At 48.9% G+C, this 19,168-nt stretch overlaps 1 long non-coding RNA gene across 2 annotated transcripts; it reads right to left on the bottom strand.

Annotated features, from left to right (window-relative positions):
* Positions 1-906: 906 nt before the first annotated feature.
* LOC134759380 (uncharacterized) lies at positions 907-16,362 on the bottom strand. Of its 2 annotated transcripts, none has more exons than XR_010140691.1 (3): positions 16,068-16,362; positions 3,193-3,303; positions 907-1,116 (listed from the first exon to the last, which is right to left on the bottom strand). It is a non-coding gene; the product is annotated as an uncharacterized LOC134759380 (long non-coding RNA). The 2 variants fall into 2 exon arrangements; XR_010140690.1 differs by lacking the exon at positions 16,068-16,362 and adding an exon at positions 7,595-7,918.
* Between the last annotated feature and the right edge of the window lie 2,806 nt (positions 16,363-19,168).

Raw genomic sequence — 19,168 nt, 5'->3', positions numbered from 1 at the left:
TTATTAAATATTATTATAAAATAGGCAGTATTTTTCTTTCCTGTGACTATTTTTTTTTTTTTTGAGATGCAGTCTCGTTCTGTCACACACGCTGGAGTGCAGTGGCACGATCTCGGCTCACTGCAAGCTCCGCCTCCCGGGTTCATGCCATTCTCCGGCCTCAGTCTCCTGAGTAGCTGGGACTACAGGCGCCCGCCACCACGCCCGGCTAATTTTTTGTATTTTTAGTAGAGACAGGGTTTCACCGTGTTAGCCAGGAGGGTCTCAATCTCCTGACCTAGTGCTCCACCCGCCTCAGCCTCCCAAAGTGCTGGGATTACAGGCATGAGCCACCGCACCTGGCACCTGTGACTAATATTATTTCTAAGATCCAGAATGTATTTATTACCGAAACAATGCTGACATACACTGCACAAAAAAAGAACCAGACATTCATTAAAGCTAGGAAAAAGCAGAACTCAGTGTGTTCAAGAACCACTAGCAGGCAGGACAGGTTGTCTCATGCCCGTAATGCCAGTACTTTGGGAGGCTGAGGTGGGCAGATCACCTGAGGTCAGGAGTTCCAGACCAGCCTGGCCAACATGGTGAAACCCAAACTCTACTGCAAATAAAAAATTAGGCAGGTGTGGTGGCAGGTGCCTGTAATCCCAGCTATTTGGGAGGCTGAAGCAGAGAGAATTGCTTGAACCCAGGAGGTGGAGCTTGCAGTGAGCTGAGATCACACCACTGAACTCCAGTATGGGCAACAGAGGAAAACTCCACCTCAAAAAAAAAAAAAAAAAAAGAACAGCAAACAGCTAGCAGGTGCCATTTGCTATGGGGAGACTAGGGATACGATCTTGCTGGCAATCCTTCCATTTTAGTAAATCTAAACAGTGTGATCCCATTCTTTTTTGTCTGCACTCCACTCTAGAGCCAAAACAAGAAAATCAATCATATTTCTATTTCTTTCAAAACACACTTAACAATTAAGAGATGATACGCATGGCTCCATGCTCTAAAAGGAACCTTCTTATGTCCTGGGTATCGTGGACATTTGATGAATGCCTGTTCAGTTGGCTAGTGTAGACTTCAATAATAAACTGTTCAGTGCATAATGTCAGATAAATCTTGCATCTGAAAAGCAGGACAAATATTGTTCTTTTAGTTCTGTCTACCCATAAATGCAACACTTACATGTATTTATAATGGGTTAATAAAAAGAAAATGAGTTTATTGTTCAAGAGAGTATTAGAATTTTGACAACATGAATTCTCCTGTCCTGGAACATAATTAAAAGTAAGAGGGATATTATTTCATGTGAAAGGTACCATTAAAAAAATCATTGTTAAGCATTAAATAATTATTTCACATAATCTTCTAATCTGACTTAAGACTGCAGACCTACTGCCTGAAGCTGGTTTATCAAGTTGTAAGTCTTCACGTGTTGAATTCATAAGTTCATGTCTGAAGGGTGAGAATACTTAATATTCACTAGGCAATATTCAGCAAAGTAATATTCACTGGTGCATATTTTACATTTCATTACCAAGGGTGGCTTTGAAAAAAAAAAAAGACAGGCTGGCCATGGTGGCTCATGCCTGTAATCCCAACACTTTGGAAGGCTGAGGCAGACAGATCATGAAGTCAGGAATTCAAGACCAGCCTGGCCAACAAGGTGAAACCCTGTCTCTACTAAACATACAAAAATTATCCAGGCATTGTGGCAGGTGCCTGTCATCCCAGCAACTCAGGAGGCTGAGCTAGGAGAATCACTTGAACCTGGGAGGCAGAGATTGCCGTGAGCCAGGATCACACCATTGCACTCCAGCATGGGTGACAACAGCAAAACCCCAGCTGAAAAAAAAAAAAAAAAGAAAAAGAAAAGAAAAAGAAATATCCCATTACTTTAAGGCAATGTAGATACAGCCAGAATTTCTACAGAAGTCTGAACCACATTATAAAGCCAGAAAAACATACTAGCTAATATTATTTAATACATATAGCACTAAATGGAAGAGGTAATATTTTCTTTTACTTCTTTTTTTTTTTTTTTGAGACAGACTCTCGCCCTATCACCCAGGATGGAGTGCAGTGGCAGAATCTCGGCTCACTGCAACGTCCGCCTCTTGGGTCCAAGCAATTCTTCTGTCTCAGCCTCCTGAGTAGCCGGGACTATAGGCACCCGACACCATACCTGACTAATTTATATATTTTTGTAGAGACGGGGTTTCATCGTATTGGTCAGGCTGGTCTTGAACTCCTGACCTCAGGAGCTCCGTCCACCTCAGCCTCCCAAAGTGCTGGGATTACAGGCGTGAGCCACCATGCCTGGCCGGAAAAGGTAATATTTTCCAAACATATACATTAGCGTAACCTTATTGGACTTATAAAAATAACTTTTTTTAGTAACAGAAGCAGAAGATTCTCCTGAACTGTATCATTTCAGCTAACATTTATTTACTTAAGATTAAAATAATATAACAGCTATAAAAAGTCAAGAGGTAGCCAGGCACAGTGGCTCATGCCTATAACCCAAATACTTTGGGAGGCCGAGGCAGGTGAATCACCTGAGGTCAGGACTTTGAGACCAGCCGGGCCAACATGGTGAAACCCCATCTCTACTAAAAATACAAAAATTAGCTAGGCATGGTGGCAATCACCTGTAGTCCCAGCTACTAGGGAGGCTGTGATGGGAGGATCACTTGAACCTGAGTGGTGGAGGTTGCAGTGAGCTATGATTGCACCACTGCACTCCAGCCTGGGTGACAGAGCAAGACTCTGTTTCAAAGAAAAAAAAGAAAAAGTCAAGAGCACGGAGAGTATTAAATTCAGACATAACCAATGGTCTATCATCAGAACAGCTCCATTTTTTTTGCTATCATTATACGTTAAGGTCAATTCGCTAAACACGAATATTTGTACTAAAGTTTTAAGTGTACCATATAACACATTATTGCTGACTTAGGTTTAATGTCCTTTGCCGTACAATATACCTGAATATCATACTTATATATCACAACAAAAGTATCTTTCCCTAAGGCAATTACCATTAATACTGCTTTAAAGTTATAAAATGTGGGCTGAGGTGTGGCTCACACCTGTAATCCCAGCACTTTGGGAGTCCGAGGCAGGCAGATCACAACGTCAAGAGATCAAGACCATCCTGGCTAACATGGTGAAACCCCGTCTCTACTGAAGTACAAAAATTACCTGGGCGTGGTGATGCACCCCTGTAGTCCCAGCTACTTGGGAGGCTGAGGCAGGAGAATTTCTTGAATCTGGGAGGCAGAGGTTGTGGTGAGCTGAGATTGCAACTCCAGCCTAAACAACAAGTGCGAAAGTTTGTCTCAAAAAAAAATATATATATAAAATGTGAGAATTGTTTTTATAATTTTACAACACCTGAGCAATACTGTCTTTAAACTAAATAATCTAATAAATCACCATCACAACAAAAGCCCCACAAGATAATCTGTTTCACCTTATAAAAAGCACTGACATTTAGTGTGTGGTAATCTGTTGCAGGAGCCACAGGAAACTAGTATTGTACTGAAGCCTCAACACCCACATGAAGGGGCTGGGCATGGTGGCTTATGCCTGTAAGCCCAGCACTTTGTGAGGCCCAGGTGGGTGGATCACTTGAGGTCAGGAATTCGAGACCAGCCTTGCCAACATGGTGAAACCCCGTCTCTAAAAATTACAAAAATTAGCTGGGTGTGGTGACACATGCCTATAATCTCAGCTACTCAGGAGGCTGAGACATGGAAACTGTTTGAACCCAGGGTGAGGCGGAGGTTGCAGTGAGCCAAGATTGTGCCACTGCACGCCAGCCTGGGTGACAGAGTGAGGCTCCATCTCAACAACAACAAAACAAAACAAAACAAAATAAAACAAAACAAAACAAAACCCCACCTGAAGAAGGTTTCCGTTCTGTCAACAGTCCCCCACCCAACCTCTCAGAAGCACACAGTCTTTTGCTGTGGGCCATGGAGAGGAAGACGGAAGCGCCTCCTCATTGTAGAGGCCTACCCAGGAGAAACTCAAGGGAAGGCACTGCCAGGCCGGTCCTTCTGCCAAGGCTTCTTTTTTTTTTTTTTCTTGGGGCTGGGGGGCACAATTTCACTCTGTCTCCCAGACTGCAATGCAGTGGCACGATCTCAGGTCACTTCAACCTCTGCCTACCCAGTTCAAGTAATTCTCCTGCCTCAGCCTCCCGAGTAGCTGGGATTACAGGAACATAGAATGTCTAGCTAATTTTTGTATTTTTAGCAGAGATGGGGTTTTGCCATGTTGCCCAGGCTGGACTCAATCTCATCGCCTCAAGTGATCCACCTATCTCAGCCTCCCGAAGTGCTGAGGAGTGAGCCACCGCACGCAGCACTCACCAAGGCCTTTGGTGGCAGGCTTTTTCCAGGTGACCACTCCTTATCTGGTCTGGTTCTGCCCCACTCTCCCTCTAACCACGTTGGAATCCCTCCCTACTTTTCAGTAGAGGAGAGTGTGTACCCCAATCTCAGCTTGGTATGATTCAGATCTGCATGTACCTCATTAAACCTGGCTGATCCTCAAGCCCTGGAGAAAAAAAGGTCTCTCTGTGAGTATGATACAGGACAGGTCTGTCCCCAGGACCCTGGGAGAGGGAAGCCCAATGTCCCACCAGGTTGGCAGCGCTGGGGAAGGGAAAGTGTTATGGTAGCCCCAAGACTAAAAAGAGGCAGCAGAGGGAGCAGGACATCACTCCCATAGAACTCATGCCACTGCCTGAGCGAGGTGAGGGAGGAGTGCACCTGAGTGACGTGAGGGGGCAGAGAGGCGTGGTTCCAGGGCAGCTCTCACCCTTACTTCCTGCCATGTTACTCTGATCCCCTGCAGGTGAGCCTGCCCACTTTTGGCTTAGGGCTGCTGCTGGGGCCTGTGCTCAAACGCAGCCCGCCATGGCCATGGATCCAGGAGTGGGGCAGAGCAGGGAGGAGTCCTAGATAGAGGAGAGGCTGGGGCAGGAGGGAGTGGGCCTCAAACTCCAGGAGGGGGCCCTTCTCATAGGTCCTCTTTTCCGGCCTCTCTTTCCTTATCCCTGGGCTGATCACCTGGGGAAGAACTGAGGCAAGCTTTCTCATCCTCAGGTTTGAGGGGTTCAATTACTGGGCCCAAGTAGCTGGGATTACATGCATGCACCACCACGCCTGGCTAATTTTGCATTTTTAGTAGAGACAGGGTTTCTCCATGTTGGTCAGGCTGGTCTCGAACTCCTGACCTCAGTTGATCCACCCACCTCTGCCTCCCAAAGTGCTGGGACTACAGGTGCGAGCCACTGAGACTGGCCAAGAAATCCTTTTCTAAAAATGAGCTGGGCTCGGTGGCTCATGCCTATAATCCCAGCATTTTGGGAGGCCAAGGTGGGTGGATCACTTGAGGTCAGGAGTTTGAGACCAGCCTGGGCAACATGATGTAACCCCATCTCTACTAAAATAAATAAATAAATAAATTAGCCAGGTGTGATGGTGGCCACCTGTAATCCCAGCATCTCAGGAGGCTGAGACAGGAGAATCACTTGAAACTGGGAGGCGGTGGTTGCAGTGAGCCGAGATCATGCTACTGCCCTCCAGTCTAGGTGACAACAGTGAGACTCCATCGCAAACAAAAACAAAAAACCAGATTCCATCTCAAAATAAATAAATAAAACAAAAAATGTGGTATGGCAATGAAAATAATTACTGTGTTAAAGACAGTTTCGTAGAAAATAAAGGACCACTCAGATACAATAAGCTGTCTTTTTAGATGAGTATACTTGTTATTCTTATTTTACAGCTAAAGAAACTGGCTCAGAGAATGTTACTTGATTGGACCATGTTGCATTTCTGGACGGTGCAGCTGAGATCAGACTTTGTGTGTAAATCCACTAGCCTACCAGGGTGCTTCTCATAAAGGTAAGAAATGTAAATTTGGCCTAATCTACAAAGTTGCCAGGGCAGCACTGGGTCAATTCTACATACAATACTTCTATATTCATCAAGGGAAACCTTAAGGGAAGGTGAAAATGCTTCTAGAAGGCAACTGGACACCAGCGCCCTGGCTTGCTGCCTTTGGGCTCTTCCTCTAAGGCCAATAGTGACCTGAAATTACCAACTGTTTCAATCAAGTGGACAAAATGGTACCAAAGTCGTCAACATCAGACCAATTCACTTGAGGACTTATCTATGTGCTTTGAAAGACAAAACTGCTTTTGTAAAGGATACTGTATTTTAGAAAAACAAAATCATATTAACAACTAATAACACTGTAAAATGCTGATGTGTTGAATGCTACTTTAGAAAAACATGTTCAAATCCAGGAAAAAAATTTCTGATAGAAAACTACATAATTGGCTGGGCACCATGGCTCACACCTGTAATCCCAGCACTTTGGGAGGCTGAGGTGGGTGGATGATGAGGTCAGGAGTTCAAGACCAGCCTGACCAACATAGTGAAACTCCATCTCTACTAAAAATATAAAAAATTCGCCAGGCATGGTGGCGTGTGCCTATAATTCCCAGCTACTCAGGCAGGCAGAAGAATCGCTTGAACCCAGAAGGCAAAGGTTGCAGTGAGCAGGTGAGCCAAGATCACACGACTGCATTCCATCCTATGTGACAGAACAAGACTCTGTCTCAAGAAAAAAAAAAAAAAGAAAAGAAAACTACGTATCAATTATCTAGCTAGCTAGCTAACTATCTAGAGAAATGGTTTCATTCTATTGCTCAGGATGGAGAGCAGCAGGATGATTATAGCTCACTGCAGCCTTGAGCTCCTGGCCGCAAGTGATCCTCCTGCCTTAGCCTCCTAAGTAGCTGTGGCCACAGGTGGACAGTTACACCTGGCTTTTTGTTGGCTTTTTGTTGTTGTTGTTGTTGTTTTTGTACAGAAAGGGTTTCACTACATAGCCTGGGCTGGTCTCAAACTTTAGTCTCGATGTGTCGCCCAGGCTGGGGTGCTTGGTGTGATCTCTGCTCACGGCAACCTCCACTTCCCAGTTCAAGCGATTCTCCAGTATCAGCCTCCCGAGCACCTGGGACTACAGGCATGTGCCACCACACCCGGCTAATTTTTTTATTTTTTGTAGAGACTGAGTTTCTCCCTGTTGGCCAGGCTAGTCTCGAACTCCTGACCTCAGGTGACCCACCCACCTCGGCCTCCCAAAGTGCTGGGATTACAGGCGTGAGCCACCATGTGGGGCCAAACACTTTCTTACGTTATTAAACAGCATAACCCAGGTGGGGCACGGTGGCTCATGCCTGCAATCCCAACAAGTCTGAAGGCCAAAGTGAGAATATCAGTGAACCCAGGAGTTTGAAACCGGCCTGGGCAACATAGCGAGAGCCCCATCTCTACAAAAAATACAAAAATCAGGCTAGGCGTGCACCACGCCCAGCTAATTTTTGGACCTTTTGTAGAGATGGGGTTTCATCCTGCTGCCCAGGCGGGTCTCGAACTTCTGAGCCCAAGCCATCCTCCCACCTCGGCCTCCCAAAATGCTGGGATAACTGGGCCCAACCAGCCTCATGTTTTCTTTAAGCAGTCCCTCCCTGTTGCACACTTGGATAGTTTCCTTTTTTACTTTTTTAGACAGGGGTTACCTCAGTCTCGCAGGCTAGAGTGCTGTGGTGGGGTCATAGCTCACTGGAGCCTTGAACCGGGGTTCAAGTAGCTGGGAAGCTGAGGTGAGACTAAAGAGATGGGGTCGCGCCAGGTTAACAGGCTGCTCTTGGCCTGAAAGAATCCTCCTGTCTCGGCCGCCACTGGACACAGTTTCCTATTTTTGACAGACATACACACTGTGCTGGGTGGGAGTTTGTCAACTACCCTTCTCCAGCCAGCAATACACAGGACCTGGAGAGGAGGTGGTGGTTACCAGGCTCCACTGTCAGAAGACTGACCATCTCCAGGCACTACACCGCCCCTGTGACGTCACAGAATGCCAGCTCACAGGACTTTTGGAAAGGGCGCCTCTGAGACGTCAACGAAGGCGCGCCCCTATGGCGTCACAGAGGACCGACCCTCACACGCAGCCAATCGGAAGTGAAGGCGGGGCTGCTCAGCCTTCCTGGAGCGCGCATACATGGGGGAGTGGCCACAAGAATTACAATTTACACCATCGTCCTCTGAGCTTTGGGGATGATGGATGAATAAATACAGGCACAGACAGGTGATCTGCCCAGAGCTGATGAGTAACAAGCCTGCTCTCAGGCCGTGTGACTCCTAGATTAGTACTCTTCTTTTTTTTTTTTTTTTTTTGGAGAGAAAGTCTCACTCAGTTGCCCAGGCTGGAGTGCGGTGACACAATCTCGGCTCACGGCAACCTCTACCTCCTGGGTTCAAGTGATTCTCCTGCCTCAGCCTCCCGAGTAGCTGGGACTACAGGCGCCTGCCACCACACACATCTAATTTTTGTATCTTTATTGGAGACAGGGTTTCACCATGTTAGCCAGGCTGCTCTCAAACTCCTAACCTCAGGCGGTCCTCCCGCCTCAGCCTCCCAAAGTGCTGGGATTACAGGTGTGAGCCACTGTGCCTGGCTGCTTTTTTTTTTTTTTTCTAAATAGAGATGGTTAGCAAGATGTGGTGGCACAAACCTATTGTCCCTCCTACTAGTGAGGCTGAGGTGGGAGGATCACTTGAGCCTAGGAGGCAGAGACTGTAGTGAGTCAAGATCATACCACTGCATGCCAACCTGGATGACAGGGTGAGACCCTGTTTAAAAAATAAAAAAGATATGGGGTCTTGCTATGTTGCCTAGGCTGATCTTGAACTCAGCCTCAAGCAATCCTCCGGCCTCAGCCTCCCAAAGTGCTGGGAGTACAGACATGAGCCGTTGCACCTACCCCTGGGAACTTTTTGTTGGGAGAGGTTTCTCTTATCTGTCCTGGCCTCGGGAGGGCAGGACCGCAAACCAAGGGTTTCTTCAAGTGGACAGCACTTTGGGAATGAAAGTGGGGTCAGTACTTGCTGTGCAGCAGAGGTGGCTGTAGCCTACAGGGCCTGCTGGAGCCTAGGACAGCACTTCATGGGGAAAGCTTGGGCCTTACCTGCCCAGGATCTCATTGGGCTAATAATTGTCATGGAAGTCCTTTGCGGAAAGAGAGTCCGGCAGTGCCTTGTCCCGGGTCATGCTCAGATCCTCAGCAAGGGAACTCCGAGTGGCTCTGAGAATGGAACACAAAGAAGCTGTCAGCCCTCCTGCCCCAGGGGATGTTCTCCTTGGGGCCTGGAACTGTTTCTCACTCATCCTTGCATCTCCTGGCACCACACTGGCCTACAGTCAATGTTCCAAATAAACGTTTGTGAATTGAGGCCGGGTATGGTGCCTCACACCTATAATCCCAGCACTGTGGGAGGCTGAGGCAGACAGATCACTTGAGACCAGGATTTTGAGCCCAGCCTGGCCAACATGGTGAAACCCCATCTCTACTAAAAATACAAAAATTAGCCGGACGTGGTGGCACACGCTTGTAGTCCCAGCTACTTCAGACGCTGAGGCAGGAGAATTGCTTGAACCTCGAAGGCAGAGGTTGCAGTGAGCGGAGATCGCGTCACTGCACTCCAACCCGGGAGACACGGCAAGACTCCAGCTCATAAAAGAAAAAAAAGCTTCTTTGTAGAGATTGGGGTCTCGCTCTGTTACCCAGACTGGAGTGCAGTGGAACAATCATAGCTTGCTGCCGCTACTGCTGCCTCAACCTCCTGGGCTCAAGCTATCCTCACACACTAGCCTCCTGAGTAGCTGGGACTAAAGTATCCCCCAGGCTTGAGTGCAGTGGTGTAATCTCGGCTCTCTGCAACCTCCACCTCCCAGGTTCAAGCTATTCTCCTGCCTCAGCCTCCCAAGTAGCTGGAATTACAGGCACCTGCAACCATGCCCGGCTAATTTTTTGTATTTTTAGTACAGACAGGGTTTCACCATGCTGGCCAGGCTGGTGTCGAACTCCTGACCTCAGGTGATCTGCCCGCCTCAGTCTCCCAAGGAGAAGAAACTGTTGGTCTCATAAGTGTCCTTCAGCTGTACCGAAATGGAAATGGCTAGTTCATCTCAAGTAGCAGGGGAGCCCAGGCAGGGGCAGCTGGGGCACGGGGGTCAGGGACCGAGGCTGCTGTCGGCTAACTTCAAAAGCTGACAGGGGAATCAGGAGGGTGCTCAAAGGATATCAACCCGGGTGTGGGCAGGCCCAGGATTACAGGTGTGAGCCACTGTGCTTGGCCACTTTTTTTTTTTTTTAGTAGAGATGGTTAGCAAGATGTGGTGACACACACCTGTTGTCCCTCCTACTAGGGAGGCTGAGGTGGGAGGATCACTTGAGCCTAGGAGGCAGAGACTGTAGTGAGTCAAGATCATACCACTGCATGTTGACATGGATGACAGGGTGAAACCATGCCTAAAACATAAAAAAGATATGGGGTCTTGCTATGTTGCCCAGGCTGATCTTGAACTCAGCCTCAAGCAACTTTATTATTATTATTGTTATTATTTTTACAGACAGGGTCTCACAGTCTCACCCACGCTGGAATGCAAAGTGCAATCACAGCTCACTGCATCCTCAAACTACTGGGCTCGAGTGACGCTCCTGCCTCAGCCTCCTGAGTGGCTGGGATTACAGGCATGCACCAGCACACCTGGCGCATTTAGCCCAGGGACATCAAACCCCCATCCCCTCACCTGCAACCATCCCTGCCTGGGACCCCTTCTGTCAAAGCAGTGAGGGTACAGCTGGGAGCCTTGAGCCTGGGTGGTTCTAACTGGCTGAGTGGTGGGGCCACATTCCCTGGCTTGGGCTGTCAGGGCAGAATCACAGGGGGTCATACCACCGTGGGGCTTGGGGCCCTCACTCACTGATGTTGGGGTGCCCTGAGACCTTGTGCAGGATGTCAACCTCCTTCAGTGTGGCTTCTCGCAGCTCCTGCACCTCCTTGGGGGTGAAGCTGCCTCCACTGGTGATGCTGACCTTCACAGCATGCTCCTGGCTCGTGGGCTTGTGGATGCAGCACCTGACCACAATGCTAACGCCCCTGGGAGTGCCAAGGACAGATGGCCTCAGGGGCCCTCACCCCACGGGGAGTCCCAGATTCAAGGCTGCAGCAGAGATGTCCTGCCCTTATCTAGAGATTTACACTTTCCCTCAACTTCCTCTGAGCTTTTGGGGATTGTGGATGAATAAATACAGGCACAGACAGGTGATCTGCCCAGAGCTGATCAGTAAGAAGCCTGCTCTCAGGCTGTGTGACTCCTAGTTAAGTGATTTTTTTTTTTTTTGGAGAGAAAGTCTCACTCAGTTGCCCAGGCTGCATTGCGGTGGCATGATCTCGGCCCATGCAACCTCCACCTCTCGTGTTCAAGTGATTCTCCTGCCTCAGCCTCACGAGTAGCTGGGACTACAGACGCCTGCCACCACACGCACCTAATTTTTTTATTTTTACTGGAGATGGGGTTTTACCATGTTAGCCAGGCTGGTCTCAAACTCCTAACCTCAGGCGGTCCTCCCGCCTCAGCCTCCCAAAGTGCTGGGATTACAGGTGTGAGCCACTGTGTTTGGCCACTTTTTTTTTTTAATAGAGATGATTAGCAAGATGTGGTGACACACACCCGTTGTCCCTCCTACTAGGGAGGCTGAGGTGGGAGGATCACTTGAGCTTAGGAGGCAGAGACTGTAGTGAGTCAAGATCATACCACTGCACGCCAACCTGGATGACAGGGTGAGACCATGTCTAAAAAATAAAAAAGATATGGGGTCTTGCTATGTTGCCCAGGCTGATCTTGAACTCAGCCTCAAGGAATACTCCCACCTCAGTCTCCCAAAGTGCTGGGAGTACAGGCATGAGCCATTGTACCTGTCCATGGGAGCGGTTCTTAAGCACACTGAATTCTGCTTTTTCCTGGCTTTAATGAATGTCTAGTTCTTCCTTTTTAGGTGCAGTGTATGTCAGCATTGTTTCAGTAATAAATGCACTCCAGATCTTAGAAATAATATTAGTCACAGGTGCCAGGCGCAGTGGCTCACACCTGTAATCCCAACACTTTGGAAGGCTGAGGCAGACAGATCATGAAGTCAGGAGTTCAAGACCAGCCTGGCCAACATGGTGAAACCCTGTCTCTACCAAACATACAAAAATTAGCCAGGTATTGTGGCAGATGCCTGTCATCCCAGCTACTCAGGAGGCTGAGCTAGAAGAATCACTCGAACCTGGGAGGCAGAGATTGCAGTGAGCCAGGATCACACCATTACACTCCAGCATGGGTGACAAGAGCAAAACTCCAGCTGAAGAAAAAAAACAAAAGAAATATCCCATTACTTTAAGGCAATGTAGATACAGCCAGAATTTCTACACAAATCTGAACCATATTATAAAGCCAGAAAAACATACCAGCTAATATTATTTAATACATATAGCATTACATGGAAGAGGTAATATTTTCTTTTACTTTTTTTTTTTTTTTTTTGAGATGGAGTCTCACCCTATCACCCAGGATGGAGTGCAGTGGCAGGATCTTGGCTCACTGCAACCTCGACCTGCCAGGTCCAAGCAATTCTCTCGTCTCAGCCTCCCAAGTAGCTGGGACTACAGGCACCAGCCACCACACCCAACTAATTTTTGTATTTTTGTAGAGACAGGGTTTCACCATATTGGTCAGGCTGGTCTTGAACTTCTGACCTCAGGTGATCCATCCACCTCAGCCTCCTAAAGTGCTGGGATTACAGGCGTGAGCCACCATGCCTGGCCGGAAAAGGTAATATTTTCTAAACATAACATTAGTGTAACCTTATTGGACTTATAAAAATAACTTTTTTTAGTAACAGAAGCAGAAGATTCTCCTGAACTGCATCATTTCAGCTAACATTTATTTACTTAAGATTAAAATAATATAACAACTATAAAAAGTCAAGAGGCACCCAGGCGCAGTGGCTCATGCCTGTAACCTGCTTTGGGAGGCCGAGGCAGGTGAATCACCTGAGGTCAGGACTTTGAGACCAGCCGGGCCAACATGGTGAAACCCCATCTCTACTAAAAATACAAAAATTAGCCAGGCATGGTGGTAATCACCTGTAGTCCCAGCTGCTAGGGAGGCTGTGATAGGAGGATCAACCTGAGTGGTGAAGGTTGCAGTGAGCTATGATTGCACCACTGCACTCCAGCCTAGGTGACAGAGCAAGACTCTGTTTCAATGAAAAAAATGAAAAAGTCAAGAGCATGGAGAGTATTAAATTCAGGCATAACCAATGGTGTATCATCAGAACAGCTCCATTTTTTTGTCATCATTATGTGTTAAGGTCAATTTGCTAAACACGAATATCTGTACTAAAGTTTTAAGTGTACCATATAATACATTATTGCTCACTTAGGTTTAATATCTTTTGCTGTACAATATACTTGAATATAATACTTACGTATCACAACAAAAGTATCTTTCCCTAAGGCAATTACCATTAACACTGCTTTAAAGTTATAAAATGTGGGCTGAGGGGTGGCTCACACCTGTAATCCCAGCACTTTGGGAGTCCGAGGCAGGCAGATCACAACGTCAAGAGATCAAGATCATCCTGGCCAACATGGTGAAACCCCGTCTCTACTAAAGTACAAAAATTACCTGGGCATGGTGACGCACCCCTGTAGTCCCAGATACTTGGGAGGCTGAGGCAGCAAAATCTCTTGAATCTGGGAGGCAGAGGTTGTGGTGAGCTGAGATTGCAACTCCGGCCTGAACAACAAGTGCAAAACTTTGTCTCAAGAAAAAAATATGAAATGTGAAGATTGTTTTTATAATTTTACAACACCTGAGCATTACTGTCTTTAAACTAATCTAATAAATCACCATCACAACAAAAGCCCCACAAGATAATCTGTTTCACCTTATAAAAAGCACTGACATTTAGTGTGTGGTAATTTGTTGCAGCAGCCACGGGAAACTAGTATTGTACTGAAGCCTCAAAACCCACCTGAAGGGGCTGGGCATGGTGGCTCACGCCTGTAAGCCCAGCACTTTGTGAGGCCCAGGTGGGTGGATCACTTGAGGTCAGGAATTCGAGACCAGCCTTGCCAACATGATGAAACCCGGTCTCTAAAAAAAATACAAAAATTAGCTGGGTGTGGTGGCACATACCTATAATCTCAGCTACTCAGGAGGCTGAGACATGGAAACTGTTTGAACCCAGGGTGGGGCAGAGTTTGCAGTGAGCCAAGATTGTCCCACTGCACCCCAGCCTGGGTGACAGAGTGAGGCTCCATCTCAACAACAACAAAAACCCCACCTGAAGAAGGTTTCCAGTTCTGTCAACAGTCCCCCACCCAACCCCCCTTAGAAGCACACAGTCCTTTGCTGTGGGCCATGGAAAGGAAGAAGGAAGCACCTCCTCATGGCAGAGGCCTACCCAGGGGAAATGAGGAAAGGCACTGCCAGGCAGGTCCTTCTGCCAAGGCCATTTTCTTTTCTTTTCTTTTCTTTTTTTTTTGGAGACACAATTTCACTCTGTCTCCCAGACTGGAGTGCAGTGGCACAATGTCGGCTCACTTTGACCTCCGCCTCCTCAGTTCAAGCGATTCTCCTGCCTCAGCCTCCAGAGTAACAGGGATTACAGGAGCACAGCATGCCTAGCTAATTTTTGTATTTTTAGCAGAGATGGGGTTTTGCCATGTTGCCCAGGCTGGATTCAAACTCCTCGCCTCAAGTGATCCACCTGTCTCAGCCTCCCAAAGGGCTGAGGAGTGAGCCACCGCACACAGCACTCACCAAGGCCTTTGATGTCAGGCTTTTTCCAGGTGACCACTCCTTGTCTGGTCTGGTTCTGCCCCACTCTCCCTCTAACCACGTTGGAATCTCTCCCTACTTTTCAGTAGAGGAGAGTGTGTACCCCACTCTCAGCTTGGTATGATTCAGATCTGCATTTAACTCATGAAACCTGGCTGATCCTCAAGCCCTGGAGAAAAAAAGGGTCTCTCTGTGGGTATGATACAGGACAGGTCTGTCCCCAGGACACTGGGAGAGGGAAGCCCAATGTCCCACCAGGTTGGCAGGACTGGGGAAGGGAAAGTGTTATGGTAGCCCCAAGACTAAAAAGAGGCAGCAGAGGGAGCAGGACATCACTCCCATAGAACTCATGATGCTGCTGCCTGAGTGAGGTGAGGGAGGAGTGCACCCAAGTGACGTGAGGGGGCAGAGAGGCGCGGTTCCAGGGCGGCTTTCACTCTTACTTCCTGCCATGTTACTCTGATCCCCTGCAGGTGAGCCTGCCCACTTTTGGCTTAGGGCTGCTGCTGGGGCCTGTACTCAAACACAGCCCCTCATGGCCATGGCTACAGGAGTGGGGCAGAGCAGGGAGTGGGACAGAGGAGAGGCCGGGGCAGGAGGGAGTGGGCCTCAAACTCCAGGAGGGGGCCCTTCTCGTGGGTCCTCTTTTCCGGCCTCTCCTTCCTTACCCCTGGGCTGATCACCTGGGGAAGAACTGAGGCAAGCTTTCTCATCCTCAGGTCTGAGGGGTTCAATTACTGGGCCCAAGTAGCTGGGATTACAGCCATGCAACAGCACACCTGGTGAATTTTGCATTTTTAGTAGAGACAGGGTTTCTCCATATTGGTCAGGCTGGTCTCGAACTCCTGACCTCAGCTGATCCACCCACCTCTGCCTCCCAAAGTGCTGGGATTACAGGCGTGAGCCACCACGCCAGGCGGAACACATTATTTTATTAAATAGCATAACCCAGGTGGGACACGGTGACTCACGCCTGTAATCTCTACAAGTCTAAAGGCCCAGGTGAGAATATCAGTGAACCCAGGAGTTTGAGACCGGCCTGGGCAAAATAGCGAGACCCCCATCTCTACAAAAAAACAAAAAAATCAGGCCAGGTGTGCACCACGCCCAGCTAATTTGTGTATCTTTTCTAGAGATGGGGTTTCATCCTGCTGCCCAGGCGGGTCTCGAACTCCCGAGCCCAAGCCATCCTCCCACCTCGGCCTCCCAAAGTGCTGGGATAACTGGGCCCAACCAGCCTCATGTTTTCTTTAAGCAGTCCCTCCCTGTTGCACACTTGGATAGTTTCCTTTTTTACTTTTTTAGACACGGGTTACCTCAGTCTCGCAGGCTGGAGTGCTGTGGTGGGGTCATAGCTCACTGGAGCCTTGAACCTCGGGGTTCAAGTAGCTGGGCAGCTGAGGTGAGACTAAAGAGATGGGGTCGCGCCAGGTTAACAGGCTGCTCTTGGCCTGAAAGGATCCTCTCGCCTCCGCCGCCACCGGACACTGTTTCCTTTTTTTGACGGACATACTGTACTGGGTGGGAGTTTGTCAACTACCCTTCTCCAGCCAGCAATACACAGGACCTGGAAAGGAGGTCGCGGTTACCAAGCTCCACTGTGAGGAGACTGACCAGCTCCAGGTATTACATCGCGTCTGTGACGTCGCAGAAGGCGCGCGTCTGTGACGTCGCAGAAGGCGCGCGTCTGTGACGTCGCAGAAGGCGCGCGTCTGTGACGTCGCAGAAGGCGCGCGTCTGTGACGTCGCAGAAGGCGCGCGTCTGTGACGTCGCAGAAGGCGCGCGTCTGTGACGTCGCGGAAAGCCAGCTTGTATGACGTTGCCGAAGGCGCGCCTCTGAGCCCTCACTGAAGTCGCTCCCTAAGACGTCACTGGGGGCGCGCTCCTATGGCGTCACAGAGTACCGACCGCCACGCGCAGCCAATCGGAACTGGAGGCGGGGCTGCTGGGCTTCCTGGAGCGCGCATGCGCCCGCGAGCTGCACAAGGTTAACACCTTCACCCATCTCCCTCTGTGCTTTTGGGGATGGTGGATGAATAAATACAGACAAAGACAGGTGAATTGCCCAGAGCTGATGACTAACAAGCCTGCTCTCAGGCCTTGTGGCTCCTAGTTTAGTGCTGTTTTTTTGTTGTTGTTTTTTGTTTGTTTGTTTGTTTGTTGAGAGAAAGTCTCACTCTGTCACCCAGGCTGGAGTGCGGTGGCATGATCTCCCCTTACTGCAACCTCCGCCTCCTGGGTTCAAGCGATTCTCCTGCCTCGGCCTCCCGAGTAGCTGCAACTACAGGTGCCTGCCACCACAGACATGTAATTTTTGTATTTTTATTGGAGACAGGGTTTCACCATGTTGTCTAGGCTAGTCTGAAACTGCTGACCTCAGGTGATCGTCCTGCCTCAGCCTCCCAAAGTGCTGAGATTACAGGTGTGAACCACTGTGCTGGGCCGCTTTTTTTTTTTTTTTGATAGAGATGGTTAGCCAGATGTGGTGACACACACCTGTTGTCCCTCCTACTAGGGAGGCTGAGGTGGGAGGATCACCTGAGCCTAGGAGGCAGAGACTGTAGTGAGTCAAGATCATACCACTGCATGCCAACCTGGAGGCAGGAGTATTGCCTGAGGCCAGGAGTTTGAGCCAGTCTCGGCAGCATAATGAGATTCCGTCTCTATAAAAAATAAAATTTAGCCAAGTGTGGTAGCGTGCACCTGTGGTCCCAGCTACTCGGAAAGCCAAGGCGAGGATTGCTTGAGTCCTGGAGGTTGAGGCTGCAGTGAGCTATAATTGCGCCATTCCAGCCTGGGAGACAGGGTGAGATTCTGTCTCAAAAAAAGAAAAAATAATAATAAAACTGTGGGAGAAGGATACTCAGATCCCCTACTGGAAGCAAGCCTTCCTCATTCCATCATATTCTGCTCATCCTCCAAAGCTCGGCTCAGGGGCCTGCCTCTCCACGAAACTTCCTAGCCCTCGGCCCCCTTCCTTCCTGTTTCCGCAGCACTGATGTCACCTCGTCCTGCCCAACTATGTAGCGTGCAGGCCTCCATCTTCTACCTGACTGCAGAACCAGAGAGCTCTGGTGCTATCTGGTTCCACGTGTCCCCACTGGCACCTCGCCTGGGATGTTGTCTGCACCGACCAGTGCTAACAATGGAAATAGCAGGCATGCCTGACCACGTGCTGAGGCTCAGTGTGCAGCACTGGTCAGCTATGATTTCATCTCAGCCTCTAGCATCCCGCTGGGGTAGCTTAATAATCCCTGGATTTCACAGGTGGAAAATGTTAGGAAAGTCTCTAAGCCCCTATGGAAGGTCCCAGAGCCCAAATTCAAACCCAAGTGGAACATTCCTCTGCTTCACTGTGATCTGATGTGAATTTTAACCTAAGGTCCTGGCATTTAAGAGCTCGAAGGCACCACGGAGGTGGAGAGCTCAGCCCTGTCATTGGATGGAAGGTGAGACTGGTGAGGTTCTCACCAGGACTTTTGCAGGGAGTTGGGGGGAATTCTGAAGGTGGTACAGATGTTCTGACCCCAAGACCGTCTCCTCCAGCTGGACCACACACTTGTTTCCTGCTCCTACACCTGTCCATCCTACCCCTTGGATTCTGGGTGTACAGAGGAGTGGGCACATGCTAAGGTCAGCCCTGGGTTAGCCTCATGGACAAGGTGGGCCTGGAGCAGGAACCCCCACCTGATAGAAGACAGCTGAAGTGTGTCCGTACACACTTGGTGTGGGCATCACTTGCACATAGGTGCAGCCTTTGCTCTGGGAAACCACTTTAAATGACTTGATGGCCTCACCATGGTGGAGACATGGCTTGACTCCGGAGAGACTCCATCGTAGATAAAAATTTGAGTAAAAGGTTTCATGTTAGAATAGCATCTGCATGCAAATGACAGGCAATGGGTGGGTGCAGTGGCTCACACCTGTAATCCTAGCTACTTGACAGGCAGAGGCAAGAGGATCACTTGAGCCCAGGAGTTTGAGACCAGCCTGGACGACATGGTAAGACCCCATCTCTAAAAAACAAAACAAAAAAAATGTTTAAATTAGCAGGACATGGTAGTCCCTGTAGAGGAAGCTACTCAGGAAGCTGAGGCGAGAGGACTGCTTGAGCCCAGGAGTTGAAGGCAGTAGTGCGCTATGATTGTGCCACTGCATTCCAGCCTGGGCAACAGAGCCAGACCCCATCTCCATCTCTTTTTTTGGAGACGGAATCTGGCTCGTCCCCCAGGTGGAGTGCAGTGGTGAGATCTAGGTTCACTGCAACCTCCACCTCCCAGGTTCAAGCAATTCTCCTGCCTCAGCCTCTGGAGTAGCTGGGATGACAAGTGCCCACCACCATGCCTAGCTAATGTCTGTATTTTTAGTAGAGACGGGGTTTCACCATGTTGGCCAGGCTGGTCATGAACTCCTGGT

The sequence above is a fragment of the Pongo abelii genome, chromosome 6 (genome assembly GCF_028885655.2).
Source record: "Pongo abelii isolate AG06213 chromosome 6, NHGRI_mPonAbe1-v2.0_pri, whole genome shotgun sequence".
NCBI classification, from domain to species: Eukaryota; Metazoa; Chordata; class Mammalia; order Primates; family Hominidae; genus Pongo; species Pongo abelii.
The sequence above is the reverse complement of the archived record's forward strand: the minus strand, read 5'-3'. Positions and strand labels throughout refer to the sequence as shown.